Raw genomic sequence first — 14402 nt, forward strand, 5'->3', positions numbered from 1 at the left:
GACTTTAGGTTTCCCCCCCTCAAACTCCCCCCAATGTCATCAGATCCGGTCGGGATTTAAATAAGAGCTCTGAGACACAATATCATTCCAAACATCAACTTTCATTAAGATCCATCACCCGTTCATAAGTTAAAAATACTTCATTTTTTCTAACTTTTGCGAATTAACCGCCCCCCCACTCCCCCCCCCCAGATGGTCAAATCGGGAAAACGACTATTTATAATTTAATCTGGTCCGGTCCCTGATACGCTTGCCAAATTTCATCGTCCTAGCTTACCTGGAAGTGCCTAAAGTAGCAAAACCGGGACCGACAGACAGACAGACAGACAGACGGACCGACAGAATTGGCGATTGCTATATGTCACTTGGTTAATACCAAGTACCATAAAAAAGGAGTGGGAGAGGAGGTCTAGCTGCCCTCCAATTTTTGTTCACTTTAAAGGCAACTACAGATTTTTATTTTTTTGACGAACGGCTTTATTAGTAATAAATATACGTAACTACGAATTAACTTACGTGACGAACTTCTACATTTGTAAATTTTTATTACATATATGAGGGGGTACGCCCCTCGTCAACACTTCGATCTTTACAGTAAAGCTTGAATTTTGTCCCAATTATTTATGAATGGCCCCTAAATCACAATGGCCGTAGAATGAATAGTTGAAATTACTAAAAATATTTAGCGTAAAGAGCGAGGCGTTGCGGAGGAGACGAGCCCCCTCGTAAATGTAATGCCTATTCGTCTATTCGTTTTAGGTTTTAATGCTGCTCCTTACTTCCAACTGAAAGACTTTTTTTCGTTTATTGTCTCATTGTTTTTTAAATAATACTAGAAAATCCTAGGGCCCCTTCATTGAATTCTCTTCCCTCGTGATAAATTCCTCCATGGAAAGATCATCCCATGTAACGCCCTCCCCGACCAACCCCACCTTCCCTCAACACGAAAAAGTCCTCCGGAAAACGTCTCTACACTTCCCATAACCATTACTATATGTAAACAATGATCAAAGTATGCAACTTGCAGCCCCTCCCCCCGGGGACTGTGGGGGATTAAGCAGTCCCGACAGACATAATTATTAATTTTTCGACGCTGCTGAACAAAATGGATATCTCAAAACTTCGATCGGGTGACTTTGGAAAAAATGAGCATGGGAGGGGGCCTAGGTGCCCTCCATTTCTTTTGGTCACTTAAGAAGGGCACTAGAACTTTTAATTTCCGTTAGAATGAGCCTCGTGCGTATCGGTCAATACGATCACCCCTAAAAACAAAAACAAAAAAAAACAACAACAACAAATAAACACGCATCCATGATCTATCTTCTGGCAAAAATACAAAATTTCACATTTTTACAGATAGGAGCTTGAAACTTCTACAGTAGGGTTCCTTGATACACTGAATCTGATGGTGTGATTTTCGTTAGATTTTTTTACTTTTAGGGGGTATTTTCTAAAATAAGGCAACTTCTCAGGCTCGTAACTTTTGATGGATAAGACTAAACTTGATGAAACTTGTATATTTAAAATTCCATTTTTTAGAGTTTCGGTTACTATTGAGCCGGGTCACTCCTTACTACAGTTTCGTTACTACGAACTGTTTGATATTACAGTATATCTCATTGTTCCAAAACAAACCGACTGAAAGTAAAAGAAAAAAAATTGCAGAAAATTGTTTTCAATTCCTTTATTTGTCCACTGTTTCATGCTTCATAGCATTATTTCGTTGGTGAACAGAGGAGGGGGTAGCAACCATTTGAACTTTCATTTGTGGGTCAAGTATTCCTATCAAAGAATATCTAGTATCTGTCGGACCTCTTCCAAGGATTGAGGATTAACCTTAAATCTCGATGGAACATGTTTGTATCCTGACAATGTGTTAGTATATGAACAACCTAAGGTATATAGAACCATACATGGCATAGGTGATCAAGGAAACGGTACATATTTTTCCGAGAAAAGGAATTGGTAAGTCTCGAAAAAAAAATTGTAAAGAAGGCTTACGCTAGCTTTGCCCTCACTCAGACTATCTGTCTTGGCTTTTTTTCCGAAGTAGCCATGGCTCTCAACTTTTTCCTCATAATCCACCAAGTTGATTTTAATTCAAAATACCGGACCTAAGCGCACCTTAGGTGCACTAAGGTTTGAAAATAAAGCTTCTTTCAGAAATACGTTAATAGTACAAGATTTACATTTTTTTATTTTAATTTACGCTTATTTGCTACAGAAGAGATTTGGTATCTTATTGAAAATTTTTCTCTTTCACAGTTAACCGAGGGTTCAATACGCTCCAAAACGAGTCAATGAAGAAGGGAGTGAGCGAAAAGGGGTGACAAGAATATGTGACTCATAAAATAACTCGCTGGAGATATAATATCATAGTGCCAGAGAGCTAACTTCAAATCCTTAAGTTAACTAAGGTTTAATATATCTATATATATCTATATATATAAAAATAAGTTGTCTGTCTGTCTGTGGATGTGTGGATGGATGTGTCAGGTGACGTCACCTGAAAAAACTGGATTAGGTGACGTCAAAACTGAAAAAACTAAAAAAAGGCAAAAACTACAAAAAAAACTAAAACTAATAAAAAAAATAAAAAAGCTAAAAAACTAAAAAAACTATAAAGGTAAAAACCAATAAAAAACTAAAAAAAAACTGAAAAACTAAAAAAAGGCAAAAACTACAAAAAAAAACTAAAAACTAATAAGAAAAGTAAAAAAGCTAAAAAACTAAAAAAACTAAAAAAAAACTAAAAAATGTAAAAAACTAAAAAAAATAAAAAATAAAAAAAAACTAAAAAAAAGGAAAAAACTGAAAAATAAGCTAGAATAAAGGTAAAAACCAATAAAAAACTAAAAAAAAAAGGAAAAAACTAATAAATGACGACACTCAAAGAGAAAGCGACCAGGACAAAAACTAAAAAAAAAGGCAAAAACTACAAAAAAACTAAAAACTAATAAAAAAAATAAAAAGCTAAAAAACTAAAAAAACTAAAAACTAAAAAAAAACTAAAAAAGGTAAAAACTAAAAGAACTAAAAAAGAAAAAAATAAATGACGACACTCAAAGAGAAAGCGACCAGGACAAAGGAATGTTCGATTAGCAATCAACAAAGCACCGGGACACAGGGAGTATAAATGACGACCAGGACACAAGTAAAAAAAAAAAAATTAACAAAACTAAAAAGAAGGTAAAAACTACAAAAAAACTAAAAAGAAAAAAAAACTAAAAACTAATAAAAAACTAAAAAATCTAAAAATCTAAATAAACTAAAAAAGAAAAAAAAGGAAAAAAATAAAGGAGAAAAACAAAACTAAAAAACGAATGTATATACAGACCGGTACACCGGGATACAAATGACGACCGGGACACAGGGAATATAAATAACGACCGGGACACAGGGACACAACTACAACGGGGACACCGGGGGAAACAGGGGGATATAAATGACGACCGGGACAAAAAAACTAAAAAGAAATAAAAACTAAAAACTAATAAAAAAAACTAAAAAATCTAAAATCTAAATAAGCTAAAAAAGAAAAAAAAAGGAAAAAAATAAAGGAGAAAAACAAAACTAAAAAACGAATGTATATACAGACCGGGACACCGGATACAAATGATGACCGGGACCCGGGACACAGGGAATATAAATGACGACCGGGACACAGGGACACAACTACAACGGGGACACCGGGGGAAACAGGGGGATAACCTGACAATCTATTTATATGCAAAGACAATGGGACAGCAAAGAATGTTGTATATTCGCAAGTTTTACGTAGTTAAAACCATATATATTTATATATATCTATATTCACAGGTGGGACATAGGGACACAACTACAATGGCGCGTAACTATTATGGCGCGTAACGACTTACGCGCGCGGGGGGGCTTGGGGGGGGCGCGAAGCGCCCCCACCAACTAGGTGTTGGGGTGGCGCGAAGCGCCACCCCAACAGCTAGTATATATATATAAATAAGTTGTTTGTCTGCGTCTGTCGACTGACGTCATGTTTGTGTGTCGACTGACGTCATGTTTGTCGACTGACGTCATTATAAGGATTGAGCTGTATGTCGTCATGAAGTTGTTTGTCGACTGACGAATTACAGACCGGGACACCGGGACACAAATGACGACCGGGACACAGGGAATATAAATGACGACCGGGACACTCAAAGAGAAACTACAGACTGGGACACCGGGACACAAATCACGACCGGGACACAGGGAATATAAATGACGACCGGGACACAACTACAACGGGGACACCGGGGGCACAGGAGGGATAACGAAGAGAAATTACAGACCGGGACACAAATGATGACCGGGACACAGGGAATATAAATGACGACTACAATGGCACGTAACTAATATGGCGCGCAACGACTTACGCGCGCGGGGGTCTTGGGGGGACGCAAAGCGCCCCCAGCAACTAGGTGTTGGGGTGGCACGAAGCGCCACCCCAACAGCTAGTGAACAAATAAAAAATAAGTTTTTGTTTCAGAAAGACTTAGAGGTCGTGCAGAACGATGAATGAAAGTACTAAGGATTCTTATGGCTTTATTCTGTAAAATCTGGAGGGTTTAAAATGACTAGGATATGTATTTAGGTAAATAATGGGACAATATCTTAGGTATGATTTTATTAAAGAACGATTAAGAATTTTAGTTATAGAAAAGGAAAAACATACTTAATCGATGCAAACATCTTAGATTCTGGGCTAATTTTATACAGAGATGGCAGAATGACTACGAAAAGATAAAAACTCATCAAAAGTAATCCCAAAATATAAAAAATAATAAAACCACTGAATAACTGAATTGATTTCAGACGCCAAATTCTCGATCAATAATGAAAGGGTTTAGCTTCAACAGATACCTTAACTATAATTAATATAAATAAGGTAAGAAAAGGTTCAATGAAATCAAAGCATATTAGTCCTTTTTTTTGGCATGAGTGATGGTGAAACTTTTAACGACGAAGACAATACTGCCTTTCTACTATACAAAATAAGGGAAAATAACGAGTAAGCTTGGTAAGACAGCTAATATAGCCCAAACGAATATTCGGCTATATAATCAACATCCGCCATCAGCGCAATATAATACAAAACAAACGAAGAAACATAATTACATAGAAAAACAGAAAATGAAACTAAACTCATATTAAAATAAATTTGAAAGAATCTTCTTACCTCACACGGGTTCAGCTAAGACTCTATCAAAAGGTACTTTGAATGTAATTATTTTTTTTTATAATATTTCGCTGATGACGGCTGTTGATTAGAAAGCAACAATTTTTGGTTAGATTGTATTGACTATCTTCAGAAATTTTATTGTTATCTTTCTTATTTTGTATAACTTTCATTTTTATTTATTTCGAGATTCAGACTTAATTTCCCAGCCCACTCAAAATTTTCCAGGATGTTTGAAGCGCTACCAATTTCCAAGAAATAAAAAAATCTCTATATAAACACATAGCCATAACAATGATGATCTTTTTATGATTACGAAAGATCCAATTGTAAGCAAAGGATCAATTTAATCTCGTGATTAAAATTAAGTTATTTATGACTCTCTCAAACCTTTGCACTAATAGATATAATGACAAGTTCAGAATTCTTTTGAAATGAAATTTTACAGGATTATTTCCAGCCAAGTTCAAATAAATGATTACAGTGAGTTTTCATCAACTTCTATGTATCGACTTTGTCCACGTTTCGATAAGAGATTTGCACTAACATTGTCCACAGGACAATCTGACATTATCTCTAAGATCCAAATAAATACTTTGACTTTCTTTGACAGCTCAGTGCATTAGCCTTTTTTCTATTCTCTCGTCTGAGCATAGCAAATTAGTCATAAAACTGTTTCCAGATCTTAGATAATTATATTTTGATATTAACTTTTCTAAGCTTTTTTAACTCAGCGCAATACCTAAGACAATGCTTCTAACATAACTGAATTTAATGTTGTAAAAATTATCGCAAATTTATCAAGCTTAGCTTAGAAAACTGCTCTTAAAATTGTTCTCAAGTCTTGCAAAGTTGAATTCTTTTATATTTCCTGTTCTAAGTAAATATATTGTTAGCAGAATTTGAAAACAATTAAAAATACAACACTATTTCTAAAACAAAGCCTTATATTTATTGTTCTAACCTTTTATCAGAAGTTATCAAAGTTGGCATAATATAATAGTCTTAAAATTTTCTGCAGGTTATACACAATTATTTTGTTTTTGCATTCACTGTTCTAACCCTGTTTTTACCGAAATTGTATTTCAAGCTTTTATCGAAAAAATATCAACTAAGCATACTGAGTTGATCCAAATAATATTGTTTTTATACTTATTGTTCTAAGCCTTTTCTAACGCAATCTATACGATGTGTTAAATTTCCAAGACACAAACAATTCTAACACAGCACATTCTATCACAGCTCTATACATCGTTCTAAACTATTGTTGAAGAGTCATTAAACTTAGCAGTGTAAACTTGTCTTAAAATTACGTTATTTGTTTTTGCATTAATACTGCTCTAAGCCTTTCCTAGCACCATCATATTTATTAGCACACTTTCTAACATAACCCGTTCTAACATACTTATATTAAATATTCCTAGACTTCTATCAAAAAGTCTTAATTATGTATTATTTACTATTCTAAGCCTATTCTGACACAAACCGTTCAAACACATCTATATTAATTTTTCTAAACTTTTATAGAAAACTTGGCAAATTTAGAATTAGTAAATTGGCCTTAGAATTGCTCATAGATCTTACACTGTTTCATCGTTTTTATATTTACTGTTCTAAGCTTTTTCTAAAACAATTCTAACACAACAATATTTAATTTTAACTAACACAAACACAAAAAATTTTTAATGCAATACATTCAAACGCAATTATATTTAATATTTTAAGCTTTTATCAAGAATTCATCAAGGCTAGGATAGTATATTAGTCTTAGAATTGTTAATAGGTCTTCCACAGTTATAACTGAAGTATATGAATCCACTTCAAGCGAAAAACCCAGTATTTGATGATTATCAAAGGTCCACCATCTGGTGTTGAAAACACTACTTTTAAGTATTCGAGCTGGATGAACGATTACGGGTTACAGACCTCAGCTTTAGAAAGGTGACATCCAAAGACCTTATACTAAAATCACGTTTAGAAATGCAAAACGGGTGAGTGCGAAAACATGGTCATGAAAATAAAAGAAATTTGAAAAAGACCGAAAGACGTGAAAGAAAAAGGACAGTCGTATTAGATGCCATAAGTAAGGAGGGTCAGAGCAATATTAAGATAGTTTGCTTGTTGAGATTAAATTTTTGTCATTTTATAATACATTATACTAAACTTATGTGAGTGCTCGCACAGACGTGAAGCCCTATGATAGCTTAAAATAGCACTAATGTCTCTATAAAAGTGTGAGGACTCTGGAAAAGCTTATGGAAACTGGAATCTGTTTGAAGTTCTGGAAACTACACATTGAAAATCGTTGTCTTCTTTTAGATGCGTCCCAGTTTAAAACAGAATATTTAAGCTATCCCTTCGAACCAAGTAGCTAAACCCTGAGCAAACTGCCATTATTAAAACTTATGTTTTACCTTAATGTCTTTTTTTTTACTTTTGAAGTCCGAAATACAATTCAGACATTCTACACTTGTGAGATGTGCACCTTACCATTTCTGAAACATCTGCACAATTGCCAAGAGTAATAACAACAAAAGGGAAGTGAAGACTAATAATTTTACCAGCCTCAGAAGATGCAACGCATCAGCGAGTTGTTTGCGATAAGTATTTGCTTTACAGGATACAATATTACATGCAAGGTTCTGTTTTGTTTCAAAAACTTAGACAAATGAGCATATTATGTGTATGCCAACTATTTTTTTTTTTTTTTTGTATCAGGTCTATAAGTTTAAAAACAGAATTTATTTAAAAAATGAAGAAGAAATAGAAACCTTGCGAGTCGATACTGAGCGACTTTGTCCTCGTCACGCGTTGGGAAACTGACTGGTCCTCTAGTTCTTCCTCGGCCTCTTGCCACTGGGTTAGGACCCCAAGATCCAACAACAACGCCACCAACAGCTAGCTGGCCACCAGGCCCACCTCGAGAGACTGATTTGACCCCTTCTTGCGCCACGCCCATTGCTAGGAAAGGACGGTTCCTGATGAGGATCTGAAAAAAAAAAACAAAAAACATTATAATGTGTCCACACACAAAAGAGCATAAATTGGTCAACCTAAGGAGGCGCTCAACTGTACATCTCCTCCCGTTTAAAAAACCCTAATAACAGAAGCACAGAGTTTTGAGTTATTCGAGGGGTGATATTAACACTTTTCAAAAATCACAGCCAACAAACTCTTCTTCAAAGCTCCCTCCCCGAAAGAAGTCAGAGATTTATACGTTTTTAGTAAAGGAAGGGGGCAATTGAAAGTTAATATATAAAGCCAAAACAATAGTAAATGTCAACCGCTTATCTTCAACTTCAAATCAAGAGACGTTTCGAAAAATCTACATTTCAACGAAGTAGAAGAACAATTGACTAAAGGCAATAATGCAGCCTTAATGAACAGAGCTTTAAATAGTTTGAAGTTGGCCATTTGGAGCACTAAAAGGGGAATCTCCAACAGAGGCTTCACTAAGCGGGGTAAGGAGGGACAACTGCACTTCCCCTTAGTTTCTGAAATTTTTTTTTGGGGTATTAAAAAAACAAAATGCCTTCCTCCTAGATTTTGAAAATTACATTTTGTTTATCACTGAACTTTGCAATTTGCCTATTTGGCATTTTCACAAAAACATCAAACAAACGAAATTACAAAGCCACCCAACTCTCCCAGATTTTCGTTAATCGACAACCTGATCACCTAGCTTGTTCGGAAGTTAGAAAAAAAGTGACTGTATGAACTCGATAAGCTGTACTTCCATGATCAACAAATAGCAATTCAATTCACACTTCACAATCGGAAAATATAAAAGAAACGAAAAACAAAACATCACGCTGGCCGTAATGCAATATACAGGGAAACGAAACAAATATAAATATTTTGGAATACCGAGCAGTCAAGCAACACTGACCAAACATCATAAAATAGGATTCCATAAATTATCAATGAAAAAAAAAAAAAAAAAAAAAAGAAAAAAAAAAAAAAAAAAAAAAAAAAAAAAAAAAGTGTATAATTCCAGAGCAGTATAATTCCAATGGCCTACCTGAATCAAATTTTCGTCTTTTCTTATTTATTATCACAACGGGATCTTTCATGTCATAATCTCTTCTCAGTGAAGATGTCAAATTGAATTTAGAAAATACACTAAAAATTACCCCCCCCCCCCACCATCAAACGAAAAAAAATTCATATCGGAACAAACAAAATGACCAAAATACGATAATCACGCTAATATAAAAGAACTAGAGGTAAAGTTAATTAAAACGATGAACTAACGACTTTCTAGTCAAAAATTCACGGAGAGAAATTTAACTACCAAAACTGGCCTTTACTAACGATCTAATTTATCCAGACTTCTCCTTTGTATTTCTAACCAATTGCCTTTACTATCTTAAGTGTTTCCACCAAATAGTAGCTGAGATTTCTTCCTAAGAAATGCAGGCGAGAACGTTCAGTGTTTATAATCAAATCTTTTGGAGCATTTTGAGCATGAAATTCAGAAATTTAATTGCAAAAAATTAAATAATTTGTCCAATGGTCTATGGTGACACAGGGATTGATCTCTACTTTGCAGTACAAGGCCTAGGGTTGGGCCCCAACTGCTAGAGGGTCAACGCAAGGAAATTTGTAGTAAAGAGCCTCATTAATCATTAATCTAGAGATTAATCCGTTCATTGAAAAAGAAGAAGAAGCAAGAAACAAAAAAAGAAGAAAGGAACAAAAAAGCAAGAAACAGAAAAAAAAAAAAAATAAATTAACAACAAAAGCAAAAAAAAGAAACTCTTGTGTTATATATATATATAATATATATATTATATATATATATATATATATATATATATATATATATATATATATATATATAAAATATATATATATATATATATAAATCTATGTGCTTTTCCCTCAAATTTCACGCTGAACCAAAAGTTTCCCCTACACACACACACACACACACACACACAAGACGAGTAACGCTACTATAGTTGCGAATAAACCCTATCAACTCACACATAGGTCTTCTTGGAGATGGCAGCATGGGAGCGGCAAAAACATCATTTGATAGACCATCGAGGACAGCTTTTCTTAGTCTCTCTAGCTTCAAAATTAGATCGTTTCTATAGTCACAAAGATCCTAGAGAAAAGAAGATGGCGTTAACGAAAAGACATATGCCATTATACACAATTGTATCCCAGGCACTTGCAGAGATGTTTGTTTCAAGTAGGGGATGGAGGGTAATTTCGCCAGAACAAGAATAACAAGCGAATTGCACGAGTGATGAACAATGTCGAACACAGTGTAAGGAAAAAAAGGGCGTGGGAATAAAAGTTATTCAGATTGCGAAGTAAAATTAAACGAAGAGAAAACTAGGAAAGATGTACAAGGTAACTTCAAACAATCATATACTTCCAAAACCATCTACTACTATCCTTTTTTTTTTTTTTTTTTTTTTTTTTTTTTTTTTTTTTTTTTTTTTTTTTTTACGAAAACATTTGAAAGTGAAAATGAGTCAGGAAACGTAAGACAACGCATGTTTTTTTAATACTGATTATGTTATTACATTTTTAATATAATTTCACATTGCATTAAAGTTTTATTTATATACACAAGGTAATTAGACAATAGGGAATTTATCTTATTATATACAGTATTATCTATTATATACTGAGATTTAAAAGGAGTAAGCTAACGTGAGACAACAAATCTTTAAAAATCGTCATTAAAAGGGCTGAAACGTAAAGAACGATTTTCTTCTCAAGAAAGCATAAATATAAATGAAATGGATTACGACTGTACCTGGAGGAGACCAGGAGGGACCTCGATTTAACCTTACACATAGCTGTGAAAGATTGCACGAAATACAAACCTTAGTGCAATTCAATAAGAAAGAGAGTTTTCGCAGACATATCTCGCAAACGAAACTTCAGAAGTGGCACTGCCCTCTGAGCCCCCGCCCCCACAAAAAAAATGTACCTATGAAAATAGGTGAGCCCATGCAATGAAATTATGCCACAGAACAGAGATTTTACTATATAATTAATCTAAATAATACCACATTTAAATAAATTAAAACTACCATAAATCATTATCAATAAATAGGTGAAACTAAAAAGAACAGAAATTACAATAAATAGCCGAGTAAGCTCAAAATGAACAAAAATTAACACGAGTAGGGCGGATAACCCCCCATGCCTTTCCATACTCAAGACCAGAAAATAATTTGCGCTTTCTGAAAAAAAAAAAAAAAAACGTTTGAAATATTTTCACCTTTCTTACCTTCAAAAATGAAAAATTAGCAAAACCTTAACGAAGAAATGTCAGTATATGTCAATTTAACTTACAATCCGCGGTCATTTGTTTGTTTGTTTCAGTTAAGCGCAAATTGTGTTCTGGTCTGAGAAGGCATGGGGTTATTCCTGTGTTGCACCCTTTTGACAATCCACACACACATAAAGCATTTTGATTTAGTTCAACACTCCCTTCATCACTCTCTAAAATTCTCACCTGAATACCCTTCGTCTTCTTGGAAAATAAAGTTCAAACATGCATACCTTTCTCAATAACATAAACGAGGTGTAAACAATGAACGAATTGCCTAACTTACAGCCCTTGTCCTGACCACTGTAGGGAGGTTGACATCCCAAAAAAACATTGCTGGACATTTCAACAAGGCTGAACAATATAGCTCTCTTAATTTTCGATCGATATGTTTTGGGAAATGATGGGCTTGAGGGAGGGGGCTGGTCGCCTCTACTCACTTTTGACTCTTAAAAAGGGCATTAAAACTTCCAACTTCTAATCAAATGAGCTCAATCCGATCCAACGTTTATACGACTACCTATTCCATAAAAGCCTTATATGCCCCAGGCATAACTTACAATCTTTGCCAATGGGCTCTGAGGATTGTATCCACCCTAAGACATGGTAATATGGTTTTTAGACTATTGGTAACAAAATGGCTACCTCAAAATTTCAACTAAATGCATTTTGGGAAAAGAGTGTGTCAGGGAGGGGGGCTCTTTGCTTTCCATCATGTTTGACTCTTTAGAAGGAACTAGAATTATACATTCAAAATCAAATGAGCCTTTTCTGAAGTTGACACGACCCCCCTTCCATGAAAACCTTATATACTTGTACTTGTAGCGGGACCAGACAAGGACACCTCACCCGGCATCTAGAAGAATACGGTTGACTCCCATTTGCCGGGATCTTGTGCCTACTCTTCAGCAAACCGGAGCCAGCAGTTCTCCCACTTTCTGCCAAATCTTCGAAATCCGCCAGTGGGATCGAAGTCGTTTTTGGCAGTTGCCCACCAATTCTTGAATTTACCGCCATGTCGCCTGCGCCAATCTGACAACAGGGCAGCTAGAAGCACTTGCTTCATGCTGCGGTTATTGGGTCTCCTAAGGACATGGCCAAGCCAAGGCAGTCTTCTCTGTTCTTTGTTTGACCTTATATGCCCCTTGGGTATAACTTACAATCCTTATCCCCAGACTCCGGAGAATTATGTCACCTCAAAAACCTTATCATACGATCTTTAGATTACTTTTTTTTTAACACATGGCTATCTCAAAACTTTTATTGGATGTATTTGTGAAAAATACGACGTGGGGGGGGGGGGGGAGTGGTTGCACTTAATCAATTTCACTCTTAAAAAGAGAACTAGAACAACTGGTTTTCAATACAATGATTCCCCATTGAAGTTTATACAACCAATCATTCCATAAAAACCAAGGATGCCCTCAGGGCATAACTTACAACCCTTGCGCTGAGGGCTGTGGAGGGGGGGGGTATCATCTTCAAAGACATCATTTGTAGACCTTTAAACTATGCTGAATAAAATGGCTATCCCATATTTTGGGTGTTTGGGGGGGGGGGGCTTGTTGCCCTCCAATCACTTATGACTACCAAAAAGAGCCTTTCAATTTCCAATCGAATAAGGCATTTTTTTGAAGTTTTTACGACAAAAATGGCTATCCCAAAATTAATATCAGGTGTATTTCGGGAAAATACGAGTTGTGGGGAGGGACATCCAGCCTCCATTTCTTTGAATCTTGAAAGGGTACTAGAACTTCTGCTTATCCATTACATGAGCCCCTCCGAAATTTATACGACCACCCTTTCTATAAAACTTTAAATGACCACAGGACATAACTTACAACCCTTGCCCTGAAGGCTGTGGGGAGGGGGGGGGGATGTCATCCTCAAAGACATAATTTACTGATCTTTTACGTACGCTGAGCAAAATGGCTATCTCGAAATTTTGATTAGATGTATTTGTAGTGGCGTGGGAGGGGGTTCGTTGCCCTCTAATCACTTCTGACTATTATAAGAGGTAATAGCTCCTTCAATATCCAATCGAGTGAGCTTTTTAAGAAGTTTCTACGACAACTCCTTCGATACGAAGTACCGTGGTCTAGAATAATAGAATATATATATATATATATATATATATATATATATATATATATATATATATTATATATATATATATATATATATATATATATATATAGAGAGAGAGAGAGAGAGAGAGAGAGAGAGAGAGGGAGAGAGAGAGAGAGAGAGAGAGAGAGAGATGAGAGAGAGATGAGAGAGAGAGAGAGAGATCGGTATATTTAAAAACTACCGTAGCATAGACCTAAATTCAGTTTTTTCACAAAAATCATACATTTAAACAAAAATAACACACTACAACTCAGCATTAAAAACTGATGTGAAAAAAGGCACAAATGAGTTTGCGTATCGATTGGTTCGTACTTTAGGGGGTACAAGTTTATTTCGTAATCGAGTTCGGCTATTGGGAGGGGCTGGTTCGGGTAGTAGTGATCGGTGGCTCTTATTGGCTAGGATGAATTTTCCAAATTGGTGAATAAGGTGTTCCAGCCGGACTTTAAGTGGAGATAAATTTAATTTAGCGAGGCCTTGATCGTAGGGTATGCCACGGTCTCGGAGTATAATCCTTGTTGCTCTTTTCTGGACGTACTCTATGTCGCGTAATAGATACGCTGTGCGGATAGCAGATTGACCCCACACCGGGCACGCGTACTCGAGCAACGGGCGAACATAACACGTGTAGGCATGGAGAAGGCTTTTAGTATCACACCCGAAACGCCTCATTTTGGTAAGTGTCTGAAGGCTTGCATTAGCCTTGTGGACGGTTAAAATAATATGGGCACTGAAACTACAGTCACTAGTGAAAGTTACTCCTAAGATTTTTATTTCGTT

General features: G+C 35.5%; 1 protein-coding gene across 5 annotated transcripts in view; it reads right to left on the minus strand.

The window, feature by feature from the left end:
• LOC136034869 (constitutive coactivator of PPAR-gamma-like protein 1) overlaps positions 1 to 14402 on the minus strand; it is a 125549-nt gene that overhangs the window by 11138 nt on the left and 100009 nt on the right. The gene's annotated exons all lie outside the window — the stretch shown is intronic.

Source organism: Artemia franciscana, chromosome 13, assembly GCF_032884065.1.
Source record: "Artemia franciscana chromosome 13, ASM3288406v1, whole genome shotgun sequence".
Taxonomy (NCBI): Eukaryota; Metazoa; Arthropoda; class Branchiopoda; order Anostraca; family Artemiidae; genus Artemia; species Artemia franciscana.